Source organism: Galeopterus variegatus, unplaced genomic scaffold (assembly GCF_000696425.1).
Source record: "Galeopterus variegatus unplaced genomic scaffold, G_variegatus-3.0.2 Scaffold1228, whole genome shotgun sequence".
Taxonomy (NCBI): domain Eukaryota; kingdom Metazoa; phylum Chordata; class Mammalia; order Dermoptera; family Cynocephalidae; genus Galeopterus; species Galeopterus variegatus.
Genome location: NW_007727339.1, coordinates 124,406 through 131,087, shown reverse-complemented (window position 1 = coordinate 131,087; position 6,682 = coordinate 124,406).

Genomic DNA, 6,682 nt, shown 5'->3' with positions numbered 1-6,682 from the left:
AAAAAAAAAAAAAAAAAAAAAAAAAAAAAAAAAAAAAAAAAAAAAAAAAGGTACAAGTTTCCCCTTGCACTGCAGTTAAAGTATTTAATGCCATTCTGTTTGGTAACACCACCTTTTTCATTTGAGCAGTTTCTCGGTTTAAAAGGAACTGCTCTGATGAGAGTCATTCAAAACAATAGTGGTAAATTTTGCCTGTGCAACTATTTCCAGTTTTGCATGAATGCTAGCATATTGATGAAAGAAGATTGACACTGGCCTTTCCTACCAGGCTATGCTCCAAGTCCCTCTAGACTTGAGTGCTGGTTGATTATGTGTCACCTCAGGCAAGATGTCATATATCCTACCAGGCAGGGAGGCAAAATCTAAGGTACATTGGCCAGTCCACCCATAAGGTAGATGTGGCCAGAGATTAATTCCACATATCGAAATGCCATTCCTTACCATGCCTCAGTTGGTAAGTAACCTGTGCAAAGAAAGGTTGTAGCTACTGAAGCCAGAGCTCTGAAGGCCACAAGGATGGAGTGAGTTCTGACCAGCATCCCCACACCCCATCCCCTGACAAAGGAACTATGATCTACACGCCCTGTGGCCTTTTTTGGTGGGAGAGCAGACCAGTCACATTGGCCTCATATGAGAGGATGTACATACAACATTCTTGTCCAATTAAGGTACAAGTTCCTCCTTGTGCTGTGGTTAAAATGTCTAATGCCATTTTTAGTTGCCCTCAAAACTACAGCTCTGACTCCTTTGTTTTCTCTTCCAGTTCATTCTGTGTTTAACACTTTGTGTACAATATGACAGGCAGTGAGTGGTAACCACCCCACATGTGGATTCTGGGAGTGACATCCTTTCAATGCAAAAAGGGGCCATGGAGTTTAAAATTCCATGTTCAGCACATGCCCATCCTAGTCCATCCCAAATATGATAGGCTGTAGGTACATTTGAAGCATTAGTTCTCTGTCTAATGAAAGAATGTACATATAATTTTATGTCACCCAGATTGAAAAGGGCAGTGGGTTTGTGTTAGTATTTAAGGTTCCTAAAGGGTCTTTAGTGTGAGTGGTCGTCAGCCCCATCCAGCCTTCCCATTCGGTTCTTCCATGGCAACCCTCCTGCACTGGACATGAGCAGCTGTCCACACCCCCAGCAGTCTGATCAGCTGTGAGCGTCAGCACAGGTGGCAGCCTGAGACAGAAAAGCATACCCTGATATTACAGGCAGGTATCTGAAAATGTGGAAGCTAAGGGTGATGACAGATATTTTACAGGCACTAGACAAGGTAAGGCTTTATCTAATAAAAACATAGTTGCTGTTTGATCACTACTGGCTAATACCACCCCTGGCATGGGCATTTTCCTGGGTGGGAAATACCATACATTTTGGCCTTTGATGTTATCAGTAGGTAAAAGCATATCATAGATGGGGGGCCTCAACTAGAACTCATAACAGTAAGCTAACTTCTGTCCCCTGCTTCAAGAATCCTGGGGAGACTATAGGGACAAAGGTAGGGTCCCTACCTAAAAACGGGGATGGATGTGATGCCAGAGGTAAGGCCATTCCTCCATGGAATTAGAATACCAAGCCACCTGGGAGGGGGATAACACTGTGGTTCTCAGTATGTCAGTATTACCCAGTGGGAGGTCCTGTGGCAAATGCAGAACAAGTCCTTCGTCCTGTCAGATGGGTCATAGTCCTCCCTCTTGCACCTTTAAAGCTCTGGTTATTGGTGTGCATTCTGCAGGCTGGTTATATGCACATGTGCCCCACTGTGGGGACAGCCTTTCTGAATCTGATGGCTTCTGTCAGTCAGGGGGCCCATCCCTTTAAGTTTCCCTCCAGTGACAAAGTTTTCATGCTTTGATCATGCTGTCATCCATTCAAGGAGGCTAGTGGCACTAGGGTTGTAAGGCAGATGAAAAGTCAGTACAAGGGCGGGAATTGTCGGTGGTGGGCCATAATAATCATATACATTGTATATTGACAAAATAAAAAATTAAAAAAAAAAAAAGTCAGTACAATCTTGTGGGACTCGGTCCACTCCTGTGCATCATGTGTGGTGAAATGAGTTCCTTGATTACTGTCTATTTGGACCAGGGTCCCACACATTTTTTCTAGCTTGGCAAGTCCCTTTACTGTAGCAGCTTGATTTACCCTTGTGCAGATAAATGCCTAAAGACGTCTGATGGCGGTGTCTTCCCAAGTCAGAATGTACTTGTGTCTCTCCAAAATTGTCAGGAGGCAAATGTAGTCTATTTGCCATTGAGCGACAGGGTGGGTAGAATGTCTAAAATGCCCTGGCATGCATGTTAGTGGGCATTGTCTCAAGTGACGCAGTGGACAATCTTTGTCTGCTGCCTGAAGATCTGAATATCTTATGGGCAGATATAGTCTCTTCATTATCTCCCATGTTTGTGAGCCCTGATGGCCAGACTTACAATGAGCCCAGTCAGCCATGTTGGAGGGCAAGTCTTCTAGCAAAACAGCTCAGGCTGTAGCTATGGCACCAGCTTCATGAATACCTGGCAAGGTGGTTGAGGAGTGAGCTGACATGTGCCATACAGACACCTGGGCTGTTGGCTGGCTGCAGACTTCTCATATGTTTCTCCACAATTTGGCACCTCATAGTGGCTTACCAAATATTGTTCGGTTTTCTTGGTGCCACTGTGGCATCCAAGTAGTCAGCCCTTTCCAAACAGCCCAGCTGTCCATGCTACATTAAGTGGCATCAGTTCATGGGTCATTATGATCTATACTGATTGTAATTCAGCCCACTAGCTGCTCTGTTTAGTTTCTTTTTCAAACTAGATGATGTCAGAGTCCAACCTGATGGCAAAGGGATACCAGGTGGGTAGATTCCCTTGGCTGCTACCATCTGTGTACCAGGTATCCTGGGGAGGGGTGCCTATGCCTTCCTCCACTCGGAGGAGAGGTGGAGTAATGTATGCAGCATTGGTGTGGGGTCTAGATCCATGTGTGCCACCAGCCCCAATAGTGTGTGTAGTTCTTGTGACAATGGATTTGTATTGTAAAGAGCTCTGTTGGTGTAAGTAGGTATGCCATTTCTGTAGTGTGCTTACCTGAACATAGGTGCTCTTTGGCTTCAAAAACATGTCCTTTTAATCTATCCACCTACTGAAAAGGAGGTGTGCACTTCCACTGGCAAGTTTGTTGTCAAAATTTAGATCTGTTGTAATGCCAGATATATGTCCAGGAGCTATTTTCAATAGGGCTGCACCTGGTTTCAATGTCTTTCCATAGTTGTGACAGAATCCTAATGGGATGTATTTCCCAATCTGCTTCTGCCACAGACTGTAACCAAATCCTTCTAAATAGACACTAGACTCCAACTTATGTCTTACATTTGGCATCTACACTACTAAGACCTGTACATGTTTGACAACCAATTTAGCTTTATCAGATGCTTCTTGCTGAGGAATATTCCAATCCCATCTAGCCCGCTTCTTTACCCTGTCATAGAGAGACTTCAAAATTTGTGCTAAGTGAGAGATAAATGGGCACCAGTAGCCTAATAATGCTACAAAAGTTTGAGTCCTTCACATTTTTAGGTATGGAAAAGCCCGTATTTTATAAATCAGAGCCTCTGGCATAAATTTTGTCTTATCTGACCAGATAATACCCAGAAATTTTACTGGCTGTATCTTGTCCACAAGTACCTCCCATCCTTGGATCTTCAAGTGTGCCTGTAGAGACACTGCTGCAAATAATCACAGGTTAACATGACATCATCAGTATAGTGATAGATTTTTAGAGACACTTTCATTCCACATTTACCTTGACCTAATTTACTTACTCTTAACAGTTATATTGGAATTGCTCATAGAAAATAAAACTGGCCATTTAAGATATGCACATAGCTCTGGGGGAGGCCCAGCAGGCAGTTCTCACAGCTTTAGCTCAGGGAAAAATCAAGCATGTATCAAGAATATAACAGAAACAGCAATTTAACACTAGTTTCTTTCAGGGTCCTAGGCAGGAGCTGAGGGCAGCCCCCTCTGCCCAGAAGCAGGCAAGAGGACACGCCTGGGGTCCAAGGCAAAAGAGCATACAGAAAATACCACCTCCATGTGGATGGCCCATCACAGCCACCACTGCAGCCATGGCCACTGCAAAAGTGGCTTGATGTCACAGCAGTGGCCACAGGCACTGTGCATGTGGCCCACCAGACACTCAATTGAATTACACAAGGAGAGTCACCAGTGGAGACCAGAAAAAGAAGATGATATCTCTCTCCTCAAACCCCACTCCACCCTAATAGAAGTAACTGCTCTACCAGATGACCAGACATCAACATAGAGGTATTAGAAATATGAAAACCCAAGAAAATATGACACCACCAAAAGAACACAGTAATTCTCAAATACCAGACCCTATAGACCAGGAAACCCTTGACTTCAAGGGTTTCCTGAAAAGGAATTCTGAGCAACAATCTTAAGGAAATTCACTGATATATGAGAAAAGTCAGTTAGACAACATAATGAAACAAGAAAAAAGTTCAGGATATGAAGGAGGAAACTTACATAGACATTGATACCTTAAAAAGGAATGAAATATAACTCAGGGAACTGATAGATGCACTCAGTGAAATAAGAAACACAACCAATAGCTTAAGCATCAGGCTACAACAAGCAGAAGAAAGAATTTCTGATCTTGAAGATAGTCTTTTCAAAATAACCCAGGCAGACAAGAAAAGGAAAATAGAATCAAAAATGAAGAAAATCTAAGAGAGCTAGCAGACAACTTTAATTGCACAAACATTTGAATAATGAGTGTTCCAGAAGGGGAGAAGAAAGGAAAAGGTATTGAAAATCTATTTAATGAAATAATGGAAAATTTCCCAGGTATATGGAGAGACATGGACCTTCAGATCCAGAAGACTCAAAGATCCCCAAACAGATTCAACCTCCAAGGGTCCTCTCCAAGACACATTATAGTCAAACTGGAAAAGCTCAAAGACAAAGAATCTTAAGAAAATCAAGAGGAAAGCATCAAGTCCCCTGTAAGGGAGCCCCTATCAGACTAACAGCAGACTTCTCAACAGAAATTCTATAGGCCACAAGAAAATGGGATGATATAGTTAAAACACTGAAAGAAAAAACCGCCAGTCAAAAAAATTATACACAGCAGGGCTATCTTTCAGAAATGAGGGAAAAAGTGTGTTTTCCAGACAAACAAAAACTGCAGGAATTCACCACCACATGACCAGCCCTACAAGAAATCCTCAAGGAAATCCTGCATTTGGAGTCTGAAAAATGATAATTGCTACCACAAATACACAAGAAAAAAAAATACACTGGTAGAACAAAAATGCAAATGAGAAAGAGAAAGAAACTAAACCTTACCACTACAAAAACTATAATGACAAAGTAATAATGCCCCTGCTTTATTTCTGATTTTAGCAATTTTCTTCTTCTCTCTTTTTCTCTTGGTCAGTTTAGATAAAGGTTTGCACCTTTTGTTGATCTTTTGAAATAATCACCTTCTGGTTTTGTTGATTTTCTCTATTGTTTTTTAATTTTCTATTTCATATGATTCTGTTGCAGTTTTTATTATTTCCTACTTATGTTTGCTTTTGATTTAGTTTGATCTTTTTCTATTTTCTTAAAGTAGAAGTTTACTTTACTAATTTGAAATTTTTCTTACTTTTAATATAGGTGTTCACAAATGCAAATTTTCTTTTAAGCACTGCATGAGTCCTGCATCCTCTAATTTTTGATATGTTGTGGTGCTTTGATTTTTATCTCAAAGTAATCTCTGATTTCCCTGTGATTTTTCTTTTACCCATGGTTTATTTAGGAGAGTGTTGTTTAAGTTCCACACACTTTTGAATTTTCTAAATTTCCTCCTGTTATTGTGGTCAGAGAACAAATTTTCTATGATCTTAGTATTTTTAAATGTATTAAGACTTGTTTTGTGGCAAAAAAAAAAAGAAAGAATAAGAAAAGAAAAAAACTAGTTTTATTTATTAAAGATAAAAAGAGTCACATGACCTTAGAAAGCATTTAGGCTTTTAAAAAAAACTTAATTTAATTTTGTCAATATACTATGTGGTTGATTATTGTGGCCCATTACCAAGATCTCCCTCCCTCCTCCCTCTACCCCCTCCCTCCCAACAATGTCCTTTCTGTTTGCTTGTCATATCAACTTCAAGGAATTGTGATTGTTGTGTCTTCTTCTCTCCCCCACCCAGTTTATTTGTATATTTATTTATTTATTTTTAGCTTGCACAAATAAGTGAGAACATGTGATATTTCTCTCTTTGTGCGTGACTCATTTCACTTAATATAATTCTTTCTAGGTCCATCCATGTTGTTGCAAATGGCAGTATTTCATTCTTTATTATAGCAGAGTAGTATTCCATTCTGTAGATATACCACATTTTCCATATCCACTCATCTGATGATGGACATTTGGGCTGGTTTTAATTCTCAGCTATAGTAAACAGTGCTGCAATGAACATTGGAGAACAGGTATACCTTTGACTTGATGACTTCCATTCCTCTGGGTATATTCCCAGAAGTGGGATAGCTGGGTCATATGGTAGATCTATCTGCAATTGTTTGAGGAACCTCCATACCATTTTCCATAGAGGCTGCACCATTTTGCAGTCCCACCAACAATGTATGAGAGTTCCTTTTTCTCCGCAACCTCGCCAGCATTTATC